At 45.0% G+C, this 12,234-nt stretch overlaps 1 non-coding gene across 1 annotated transcript; it reads right to left on the bottom strand.

Annotated features, from left to right (window-relative positions):
• Positions 1-11,848: 11,848 nt before the first annotated feature.
• TRNAR-UCG lies at positions 11,849-11,933 on the bottom strand. The gene has a single exon. It is a non-coding gene; the product is annotated as a tRNA-Arg (tRNA).
• Positions 11,934-12,234: the final 301 nt, after the last annotated feature.

The raw sequence follows: 12,234 nt of genomic DNA, 5'->3' as shown, positions 1-12,234 counted from the left end.
ATTAATAAGTGAATAAATCTCCTAGCTCAATTTGGAGAAAAGCGCTATCTTAACTGGTGAGCCATGAGATCATGACACTTAACAGGCTGTGCCACCCAGACGCCCCTGAATTCTTTAGTTCTCGTGGTTTTTCAGTTAATTCTCTTGGCTTTCTGGGTAGTCCAGTCATGTCCCGCTGGTGGTAGTTTTATCCTTGACACTCTTTTTTCTTTACGGATTACAGGGATCAGGACCTCCAGTGTAATGTTGGGTGGCATCCTTGTTTTTCTCCCAATGGGAATGGTTCTCCTGTGTCATCACACAGTTCTTGCTCTAAGTTTCTGCTAGATAAACTCCATTAGGCTGAAAATGTTTCCTTCTGTTCCCAGCTTGCTGAAGGTTTTTACCCTTTATTTAACAGTGATGGATTTTGCTATCTACTGAGTTAACCAAAAGTCTTCATTTTATTACTGTGCTGCTGTCCTTGGGTTTGCTTGTAAGCCCTGTTTCGTTTTAGAGGATTTGTTCATTTCTTTAGGATTTTTATATTTACTTCTGGGCCAATTTCACTTTTTGTTTTGATGATGTCGCTGTTCCATTTTGATAACAGCATTATGCTAGCCTTGTAGAATGGATTTGGAGATGTTTCATCTTTATCTTTTTCTTTGTTCTGCAATAATTTGTGGAACAGGAGTAATTTGTTGCCTCAAAGTTTGGTAGGCTTTATTTATAAAAATATCTCTGTTTGGTTCCTTTTTGAGGGGTAGATCTTTGCTTTTTAATTCTGTGCCATTTTATTCAGGTTTTCTATCCTTGAGTCCATTTTGGCAGTTTATATTTTGTGAGTCGTATTTCATGTGTATTTAAGCTGTTTGGGGCATCATTTTGGACTTTCTTACTTATAAGCGACAAAATCTAACTCCCAACTAGCAGAAGCAAACCAGGGCTCGTTGACAGAGGTCTAAGAATACAGCTCTAGGCAGAGCTGATCCAGGTCCGGCATGATTTCATTAGGACTCTCCTTTGTTTCTTGGATTACCTCTGCTTCTGTAGGTGGACGAATCTCTTTCTCCCTACCATTGTTTTCTGCAGGAAGCTCCGGTTTACACTCAGTCCTTACAGGCAAAGAGTTCCTCCCTTAGCCTCTGTGTATTTCACAGAAGATCAGTGGGTATTCTTGGGTCGCTGGCCCTCCTGAGCAAGCGCTGTGGCCAGGGCTGAATAGGGAGGATGGGGGTTTGGTGGGAGGCGAGATGAGCCAAACCTGCTTCGTATGTACCACGTGCTCCATAGAATAGAGAGGTTCGTTTACCAGAATAAGGAGACGGGGTGAGAGCAGTTAAAACCAACAAACATTTGTCCTGTATTCTGTGCATTTTATTTTCTTTGACTAGCTTTGCAAGATGTCTGCCTACTTTATTGGCCCTTTCCTTCTGTTTCTTTGTGTTTATTTGCTCAAAGCTACCTTATTGAGTTGTGTGCTTAATTTCAGTTGTGTTTTCTAACATTTGTGGCTACCAGTGTTCCTCTGAGTACTCCTTTGACTGTTACCCGCTTGGTCATGTGTATCTGCGATTTTTTTGGCATTGTATCTGTAAGCCTGGCCTTAGATATTTCTCTAGCTTTCAGTGATTGTGTGATGTACCTAATAGCCCCTGTTTTCCCCCTAAAACCTTTTCATCACCATTTTTCCATCTCTTCTCAGTCTTTTAGCTCCTGTGGGTCGTAGCTAAGCTTCCCGATGCAGGTACACTCCTGTGTTCTGCATAGTACTCCCCTTTGCCATTCTCTGAAGTTGAATGCCCCCTCCATTTCCCAACTTAGCGGCAGAATCCAACCATGAGTGAATAGATCTCCCAGAATGAGCTGAGTATTCCAAGAGCTCCCCCTCCACCCCCCACGATGCCATGGTCCGTCCATGCGATTGGATGCCCAATAGTAGTAACTTGTTAGGTTTGAGACTTGTGGCCCTTCGGGCTCTGCGCCTGTATCACTTTAGCATCAGCCTTACGGCAGGTCATTTCCACTAGAACTTCCCCACCCGCTTCCTCCCTCACCATGCGGCCACCGGCATACAGGTGCCAAGGAGCACGCCTGGAAATCTGAGCGAGCCACGTGTTATTTCTCCTTTAGCCTGTGACTGCGGTAAGCTACCTTGACAGTTTTCTCACCTTAAAACATCCTTGCATTCCTGGAATAAAACAGTCATGATATATTTTCCAATATATTGCTGGACTTGTTTTTCTGATATTTGGGGGCATTTTGGCATCCAGGCTCAGAAATGAGATGGTTTAAGTTTTTTCTCTCCTGCGCTGCCCTTGTTTTTATATCGAGATTATTCCAACTTCATAAAATGAGTTAGAGAGTGTTCTATTGTCATTACAAGTGTTTGTACAACATTGGAATTTTGGATTTCTAAAATTTTTGGTAAAGCTTACTGTAAAACCACTGTGCCTGGCGTGTGTAGGGTGGGTGGGAAGTTTTTTTTTTGGTTTGTCTTGTTACAAGAGCAAGAGATTACGAGCTGGGAAGAGGAGCAGAGGGAAAGGGAGAGAATCCCAAGTAGGCTCCAGGCTCAGTGTGGAGCCCCATGTGGAGCTCGATCCCATGACCCTGGGATCATGACGTGAGCTGAAATCAAGAGTCAGCTGCTCTACCGACTGAGCCACCCAGGCACCCCAGGTGGGGAAATTTTTAACTCTAGATTTTTGGTGATAACAGATCGTTTAGGTTTCTCTGTTCTGGATTCTGTGATACTTTTAAGGAAAAATGTTTTCCTATTTTGTTATCTTTGTGCTTTCAAATTTATCACAGAGTTCTTTGTAGAACTGCCTTATGTTTGTAATCTTGACTATCCACATTGTGTCTCCTTTTTTATATCTAATATTGTGCTTTCTCCTTTTTTGTCAGTCTTGGTAGACATTTCATTATTCTTCAGCGCATCCGTTCTTTGTTGTCATTCTTCTTCGCTATTAGTTTGTTTCTGTTTCACGAATTAGAAATATGAATTTCCCTTTTTCTCACACTCGCCTGAGTTTATCCTATGGCTCTTATTCTAACCCTTGTGCTTGGGCACTTCGGCTCGACCTCCTGCCCGCGCCCAAGCCTGAAGAAAAGGTGAAAGAATCGTATGCCCTTCGTGGGGCCACCGCTTTGTAAGATTTGCCACGTTCTACTCCTTTCTACACACAACATGCGTAGGTTTTACATCGAGTTGTTATGTCTCTTTAACCTCTTTTAATTTAGAACAGATACCTTAATGGGCTTTTTCTTTTTTTCTTTTTTTTTTTTTTTACAAGTTCAAGCCAGTTAGCCAGTTATCTTATTATAATGTACCATGTTTGGATATGTGTGATTCTTTATGCATACTTAGATTTGGGTTAAACAATTTTAGCAAAAATAGCTTAGGACTGATGTGTTCCTATTGCTTATCTAAGGCGCATGGTGGTGATGGAGAAGGTCCCAATCACTGGTGGTGCTAATTTTGATCACCTGGTTAAAGAGATGGCTTCTAGATCATTTTTCTACAAAGGTACTCTTTTCCCTTTGTGGGACAGTCTTACCCTTTAAGGCCAAAATGTCCTTTGATGCAGGTCTATATGCATTTGTATTTAGTTGTTATTATTAGGTAGTATTGACATTTTGACAATATTTATTTTTCCAATCCATGAGCAGGGAATGTCTTTCCATTTCTTTAAATCTTCTTCAATTACCTTCATAAGCTTTCTATAGTTTTCAGCATACAGATCCTTTTAGTTATTAAAAAATTTTTGTTTAATGTTTATTGATTTTTGAGAGAGAGCACAAGCGGGGGAGGGGCAGAGAGAGAGGGAGACACAGAATCCAAAGCAGGTTTCCAGGCTCCAAGGTGTCAGCGCAGAACCCAACATGAGTCTCGGACCCACGAACTGTGAGATCATGACCTAAGCTGAGGTCAGAGACTCAATCAACTGAACCACCCAGATGCCTAATTTAGTAATAAATTAAATTATTTAATTAGTTAAAATGTACATGCAATTTCCCATCATAACCATTTTTAAAGCATTTTTTTGAATGTTTATTTTGAAGAACGTGAGTGGTGGGAGGAGGGGCAGAGAGAATCCCAAGCAAGTTCTGTGCTGTCAGCTGTCAGAGCCCGGTGTTGGGCTTGATCCCACAAACCATGAGATCGTGACCTGAGCTGAAATCAAGAGCTGGATGCTTAACCGACTGAGCCACCCAGGCGCCCCATCCCATTGGAACCATTTCTTAGCATACAGCTCAATAGTGGTAAATACATTCACAATTTTGTGCAAACACTCTCCTTTTCTGACTGGCTTATTTCTTTTTTTTTTTTTTTTTTTTTTTCAACGTTTATTTATTTTTGGGACAGAGAGAGACAGAGCATGAACGGGGGAGGGGCAGAGAGAGAGGGAGACACAGAATCGGAAACAGGCTCCAGGCTCTGAGCCATCAGCCCAGAGCCTGACGCGGGGCTCGAACTCATGGACCGCGAGATCGTGACCTGGCTGAAGTCGGACGCTTAACCGACTGCGCCACCCAGGCGCCCCATGACTGGCTTATTTCACTTAGCATAATGTCTTCAAGGTTCAGCCATGTTGTCAGCCCATGTTAGAATTTCCTTTTTACTGCTGAACCTGTCCCATTGTTTGTGTATACCACAGTTTGCTTATCCATTCACCCATCGGTGGACTCCTGGATTCCTTCCACCGTTTAGCTATTGTGAATAATGCTGCTATGAACGTGGGTGTACAGGTGTACAAGTATCTCTTTGAGACGTTGGTTTTAACTCTTCTGAAGATATACCCAAAAGTGGAATTGCTGGATGATAGGGTAATTCTATTTTTAATTAAAAAAAATTTTTTTTAATGTTTATTTTTGAGAGACAGAGAGGGAGACAGAATCCCAAGCAGGCTCCGTGCCGTCAGCACAGAGCCTGATGTGGGGCTTGAACCCATGAACCATGAGATCATGACCTGAACTGAAACCAAGAGTTGGATGCTTAACCAAATGAGCCACCCAGGCGCCCCTCTATTTTTAATTTTTTAAGGAACCATCAGCATACTGTTTTTCATAGTGGTAGCATTATTTTACATTCCCACCAACAGTGCATAAGTTTTCCAATTTCTTCATATCTTTGCCAACACGTTATGGTTTTTTTTTTTTTTTTTTAATAGTAGCTATCCTGGTAGGTGTGAAGTGTCTAGTGTTTTATTATAGTTTAGTTTTGAGTGTTTTCTAATTTCCATATGATTCCATTTTTGGTCCATAAATTACTATATTTAAATATTTGATTAAAAAAATTTTTTAACATTTATTCATTTTTGAGAGTGAGAGAGACAAAGCATGAGCAGGGGAGGGGCAGAGAGAGAGGGAGACACAGAATCCAAAGCAGGCTCCAGGCTCCGAGCTGTCAGCACAGAGCCTGACGCGGGGCTCGAACTCACAAACCGTGAGATCATGACCTGAGCTGAAGTTGGACGCTTAGCTGACTAAGCCACCCAGGCGCCCCTAGTTGATTATTTTTAATAATGTAAGCACCTTCAAACTCACTACCACAAAACAAAGACTCCAACTGACTATACAACAACCCAAGCTATCATTTGCCTCCACCCTCCCATCCTAAACCCTGTCCGTCCCATCTTCCGTTCCTCCACCCAAGGCAACCAACTCGGACTCTGTATGCCCTTGTCTTCTTCCCATGTCATTTTCTTCTATCTACGGGCATTTTCTAAAAGGTTTTTTTAGGGGTACCTGGGTGGTTCAGTCGGGAAGCATCTGGCTCTTGATTTTGGCTCAGCTCATAATCTCAGTTTGTGAGTTCGAGCCCCACATCAGGCTCTGTGACAGTGCGGAGACTGCTTGGGATTCTCTTTCTCCCTCTCTGCCCCTCCCCTGCTCAGTCTCTCTTTCTCTAAATAAACTTTTTAAAAAGGTGGTTTTTAACCTTATGAAAAGGATAACATGCCAAATGTCATATTTAGGGGCTGATGTTTCATTTAATATATTACTTTGATTCTCCTAGTTGCTGTAGTTCATTTGTTTTGACTGCCAATAATATTTCCTTGTGGGACTCTCTCACAATTTATCCATTCACTCTTCTGCTGGTGGCCCTTGGGTTCTTCCTCCCCGCCTCCCCCTCCCCCAGTTGTAAACATTCCGGTGTGAAAGTTCCTCTTAGGACATTTCTCGGGCATGGAATTTGTCAGAATTTTAGGCGATGCCGCCAAATGTTTTCCAAAGTGGCTACATCGATGGACATTCATCAGCTGTGGATCCCTGAGGGGATTGAATGATTTCTTCCTGTAGTCTGTCACCTTTTGCTTAATCGATTTTGAGTTTATGGTATTAAGTACAACACATTTATTTTATTTATTTATTTTAATTTTTTTTTTCAACGTTTATTTATTTTTGGGACAGAGAGAGACAGAGCATGAACGGGGGAGGGGCAGAGAGAGAGGGAGACACAGAATCGGAAACAGGCTCCAGGCTCTGAGCCGTCAGCCCAGAGCCCGACGCGGGGCTCGAACTCACGGACCGCGAGATCGTGACCTGGCTGAAGTCGGACGCTTAACCGACTGCGCCACCCAGGCGCCCCAAGTACAACACATTTAAAATTGCTGTCTCCTTTTGTGAATTGAACCCTTTCTTATGGAGTGATGCTTTCCATCCCTACAGATGCTTTTTATCCTTGTTTATGTGATGTTAGCATAGCTCCCCCCAGTTTCTTTTTTTTTTTAATACGAAATTTATTGTGAAATTCGTTTCCAAATCCCGGTTTCTTCTGCTTAGTATTTTTCTTTCTGCCTGGTAAATGCTTTTCCATACTCTTACTTTCAGATTCACTTTACTTTCAGATGCTCTACCCATCTCTACATCGTAAAAGTTGAATCACGCATCACTATTTTTCTTTTAAATGATACACTCAGCTCATTTAACTTCTTTTAATAATTGGTATAGGGGACCCATCTGTCCTATTTGGTAGTTTGGATGGATATAAATTTCTAGATTCTAAATCTTTTCCTTCAATACTTTGAAAATATTACTTGATCGTCTTCTTGCTTTCAGCGTTGCGATTGAAAAACCTGACATTGGTCTCGTTCTCATTGCTTTGCGTGTGGTATGCTCTTTCCTATCTGTGTTATCTGTGCTATTCGTAAAGTTCTAGAAGGTGTGTGTAGATGTGAGTTATTCCTTTTTCTTCTCCTGGCACTCTTTGGGCATTTTGTGATCCCAGGTGCTTTATGTTTATATGATTCCAGGAAGTTTGTCTCCATTATTTCTTCAAACATCTTCTCCCTCCATGTTCAGATTTCTCTCCAGAATCCCCGTTTTTCAGATTTTAACATCTTTATTTCTACCTTCCATATCTTAGCTTTTCTTGTGCAGCTGTTTTCTTTAGTCCTTCCTCTTAGATCTTCTCAGTCTGGTATTCTGATTTCCCTGTTTCATGCTTAAGAGGTATCCCTTCTGTTAGACATCCCGTCTATTATGTTCCTTTTTTTTTAATGTTTATTTATTTTTGAGAGGGGGGAGGGGCAGAGAGAGAGGGAGACACAGAATCCGAAGCAGGATCCAGGCTCTGAGCTGCCAGCACAGAGCCCAACACGGGGCTCAAACTCATGGACTATGAGATCCTGACCTGAGCTGAAGTTGGACACCTAACCGACGGAGCCACCCGGGGGCCCTCCGTCTGTTGTGTTCTTTACTTCAACTCAGGTTGGCTTTTCCAGCAGGTTGAAACTGCAGCTGACCATACTAGAAATTTCCTTCCTAGAGAACTCTGGGAGCCAGCATCTAACCCTTCAGCAATAGCCTGAGGGCAAGGCAGCGAGGGCATTTCCCCATCAACTCACACCCGTCATTGGTGGAAGAGGGCTGCTCCTGGGGGGTTGGCTTCCAGCCTGCCCCTGTGTGGGTACACAGACTTCGGTGGCCAGGGAAAGTCCTCAGGCAGAGAGTTGCGCGTGATGGCCATGGAAATCTGGCCAGTACGCACGCATCTGTCATGTGCTGAGGGGATGCGTGTGGGGTTCTACAGAAGGCACATCCCAGCGGCAGGGAGAAGACCCTGAGAGCTGGTGGAATGGAATTTCCGAAGCTGAGACCGTCATTCTGTGGGGTGTGCAGGAGACGGGGCTCAGTGGCGGCGCTGGGTTCGCAGCTTCTTGATCTTCCAAAACTTCCTGTTCCAGAGGCCCTTCAGGCACGGTCTCTCGCCTGCTGGCCTGGTGCACGGGCTTCAGTAAGGTTCTTAAATGTGGAGTCTGCTGCCTTCAAAACACAAAGAAGCTAAACTGGCATAGGGCTTCTTTCTTTGTAGTTGGAGGCATAAGGCCAGCAATGTGTCCTCAGTAGGTGCCCAGACGTCCCTGAAGGAAGTTACCTGGGTTGCAGGACCCCGGATTTTGCCCTCACCCAAAGCCCAACCATCTCTGCTTATCTGTATCTGCGCGGCGTGTGAGGCAACATGGACAGTTGGCTCAGTAGGAACCAGGGTCCGTGTCATCGACCTAGTGGAAAGTCAGGACAACAGCAGTAGCTCATATCGTGCTCCGGCCTGATCCACTGATGACACCTGCAAGAGACTCCACCGCCCCTACGGAAGGCGTAAAGGCACTTTGCGCACCTTGCCTGGTGACACAGGAATAAAAGCACTGGCCGAGGCTGTCCGCTGCGCGTCAGCAGTGACAGCAACTTTTCAGCTGCTGTTGCGATAGAGTCCGATGATGCTAACTACTAAAGTGTGTGTGTTCAGTAACCCTCACTGGTTCGCAGTGAGGTGCCAAGGGCCAGAAACCTTCGTTCCCAACCAGTCCCGGTTGTTAGCCATGGAGGTGGTCGTGCGTACCACAATGCCTCAGTGATTTTTGTTTGAGACCAGCACTCTCTTTTCCTCCCTGTGGTATGCACTCTGGTTCCAACTGTGTGACCCGGGCCCAGGGCCCACATGAGGTTGCTGGTTCCATATTCCGCCCACATTTCTAGAAGCTACCAGCAGAGGTCACGATGAGCACGTCCAAGCGGCAAGTCAGCACCCACGCCTGTTCGGCAGCAGCCGCACCATCCGTCCTCATTGTGGGATCCAAGACCAGCCACAGCAGGCCAAGTTCAACCGGGGACTCCAAGTTTCTCAACAGCAACTGCAACACAAGTCCCACGCCCCACGGGGAACTCACAAGGCGCTATCAGTCCCTCCCCTCCAGCGTATATAAAACAGAAGATGTGCTTGGAGAGAGGTGGGGAGCTGCCTTCGTCTTTCAGTGTGAAAGTATCCAAATCAGGGTGCCGGGGACTCAGCAGTATCTGTCCCCCCAGATTTTTCAGAAAATGGCATGGAATCCAGGAAACCATGAGAGGCCGAGGAGGGGGTGAGACCTCGGAACCCTACAGGGGTATTCTCCCCAGAGGCCTCCTCACCCCCCTATTTTGAGTGTTTCCCTTCTAGAAATTGCTGGAACTTTCAGACTCTTACTTTCCTTGCTCCCTTCATTTGCCTTGTCTCTGAACCCTCCAAGTGCTTTCCTCCTTCATATGGGTCCCCTGTCACCTTATGTCTTCCATAATCTAGCATTTTGATAGTCAAGTTGTGCCTTATTAAACCGTCCGTGGCCACGCATAGCTTTGCGAGAGGGGGCGTTTGCAGGGAGAACCTCCTCTTTCTTGGTTCTCTGTCCAGACACTTTTTGGGCCCCCTACCTCCCCGCCAGCTGTCTCCTCCCCACTCCCCAAGGCAGAGCATATCTTGGCACAGAGAACTATTTTACTTCTCTCAGTGTCTCCCAGAGCAGGTGCACAGAGGAAGGAAAGGCCAGGGGTCTGAGGAAGGGCAGGTAACGTCGTGTGTCTGTGCCGGGCAGGGGCATGGTAATTCTGGAAGGTACGGGGCTTGGAATGCCAGGCTAAGGGGCTTTGACCAGAACTGCTTGAGGTGGCAAGATCTGGTACATCAAGTCTGGGAAGGGGAGACGGATGGCTAGAAGCCAGCCCAGCCCGTGTGCAGACCCTGAGTGAAGGGACTCCGACTTCCCAAGGTGTTGGGGCCTCAGAGAAATGGCCGAGGAGGAGAGACTTTGACTCGCCCCTGTCCCATGAGCAAGGACGGCCATCCCTGTCTTATACCAAGGTGAGTTTATCACCAACAGACAGGAGGAACTCTAGAAGATGAACTTCAGAAAGAATGAAAATGACTTAAGAGATCTGAGAGGGGAGAAGGAATGAGGAGCAAATGAGTGACTGAGGATGATGTCCAATTTGGGGGTGGTTCTTAAAAAGTCAAAATTAAGTACTGGAGAACAAAAACCCATAAGAACAGAGAGCGATAATAATAAAGTGTTCTAAAGGCTTTGTATAGGTTGAAGGGAGATAGATCCATTGACTAAGTTTAGACTTTTGTCAATACACTTGTTGAAATGTAAGAGTACTCTCCAAAAGAATAGAAATTGTAGGGCGCCTGGGTGGCTTCGTCGGTTAAGCGTCCAACTCTTGATTTCGGCTCAGGTCATGATCTCACAGTCGTGGGATCAAGCACGGATCTTGTTCAAGATTCTCTCCCTGTCTCTCTCTGCCTCTCCCTTGCGCTCACTCACCCAGAAAGAAAGAAAGAAAGAAAGAGAAAGAAAGAAAGAAAGAGAAAGAAAGAAAGAAAGAAAGAAGAAAGAAAGAAAGAAAGAAAGAAAGAAAGAAAGAAAGAAAGAAAGAAAGAAGAAATGAGTGTATACCTTCTGAGTCAATGGAAAGAAAACGTACTGGGGCGCCTGGTTAAGTGTCGACTTCGGCTCAGGTCATGACCTCATGGTTTGTGAGCTCAAGCCCGGCTCCAGACTCTGCACTTTCTCTCTCTCTCTCCCTGCACCTCGTGGGATTCTCTCTCTTTCACTCACACACTCTCAAAAACAAATTAATTAATTAACTAATTAATTTAAAAAAAAGAAATTTAAAACCCAATCATTAGAAAAGAAAGCAAGGAAGTGGAAAAGCAATAGAAAGCAGGACAAACCGAACATACAAAGGTTGTGTAGAATAAAAACGACTCTGTTTTGGTTTAAGCAGAAAAAGAATTCTGGAGACTGTTTTAGGTGACACGTTTCGATGTTAACTTTCTGTGTCAGCTTGACCGGGCTAAGGGATGCCCAGAGAGGTTTTATTTCTGGGTGTGTCTGTGGGGCTGTTTCTGGAAAAGACTAGCATTTAGATCAGCAGGCGGAGTAAAGAAGGTCCCCCGCCCCAGTGCTGGTGGGCACCATCCAGTCCGTTGAGGGCCCGAAGAGAAAACCGGAGAGGGAGGGTGAACCTGCTCTCTGAGCGGGGACCGCCACCTTCTCCTGCCCTTCTGGACTGGGACTCACGCTGTCGGTTCCCCTGGTTCTTGGGCTTCAGACTTGGACTGACTTACACCACTGGCTTTCCCAGTTCAGTCCACAGACGGCAGACGGTGGGACTTCTCGGCCTCCATAATTACGCGAGCCAATTCCTATAATAAATCTCAGACATATGGGTATGTGTTCATTCTGTTTCTCTAATCCACTCATGGAATCTCAGGAAGCTCAGAGACTCAGAGGTTCCACGGCCAGGAGAAACACCACTTCGAAGCGTCCAGTGGCCCCAACTGGGGAAGTGTTGCCCCTGGAGGTGTCTCAAGGGGCTGGCCCGGGACCTCAGCATCCATACCCCACCACTCTTTCTTCTGGAAGTCAATAAACATCAGAACTGCTTTCAGCATCATTGCCACTAGTTGACTTAGAGCTTTTATTTGATGTTTATTTATTTTTGAGAGAGAGACAGAGAGAGTGTGAGTCGGGGAGGGACAGAGAGAGAGAGGGAGACACAGAATCTGAAGCAGGATCCGGGCTCTGAGCTGTCAGCACAGAGCCTGACGTGGGGCTCGAACCCACGAACCGTGATATCATGACCTGAGCCGAAGTCAGACGCTTAACCGACTGAGCCACCCAGGCACACCCCCAAGAGCTTTTTATTTGAAATAGATGATGAATTTTTATCAAACAGAATGAATACAATTGCATGGTTTTCTTATTTGTACATGTAATGAATGATGTCAATAGATTCTCCATGGAGAATCACCCTTACTCTTCTGAAATAAACCTCATGGTGTATTATTCTTTTGATACACTCCTGGATGAGATTTGGTATTTTATTTAGAGACTTTGCATCTATATGATTTATAAGCAACATTTGCTTTTTGCAGCATATTCCTCAGAGTTGGCTATTCCCATTTTATCAACATCATAAAGTATG

Source organism: Leopardus geoffroyi, chromosome D1 (genome assembly GCF_018350155.1).
Source record: "Leopardus geoffroyi isolate Oge1 chromosome D1, O.geoffroyi_Oge1_pat1.0, whole genome shotgun sequence".
NCBI lineage: Eukaryota > Metazoa > Chordata > Mammalia > Carnivora > Felidae > Leopardus > Leopardus geoffroyi.
Note: the sequence above shows the minus strand (reverse complement) of the source record. Positions and strands in the feature narration are given on the sequence as shown.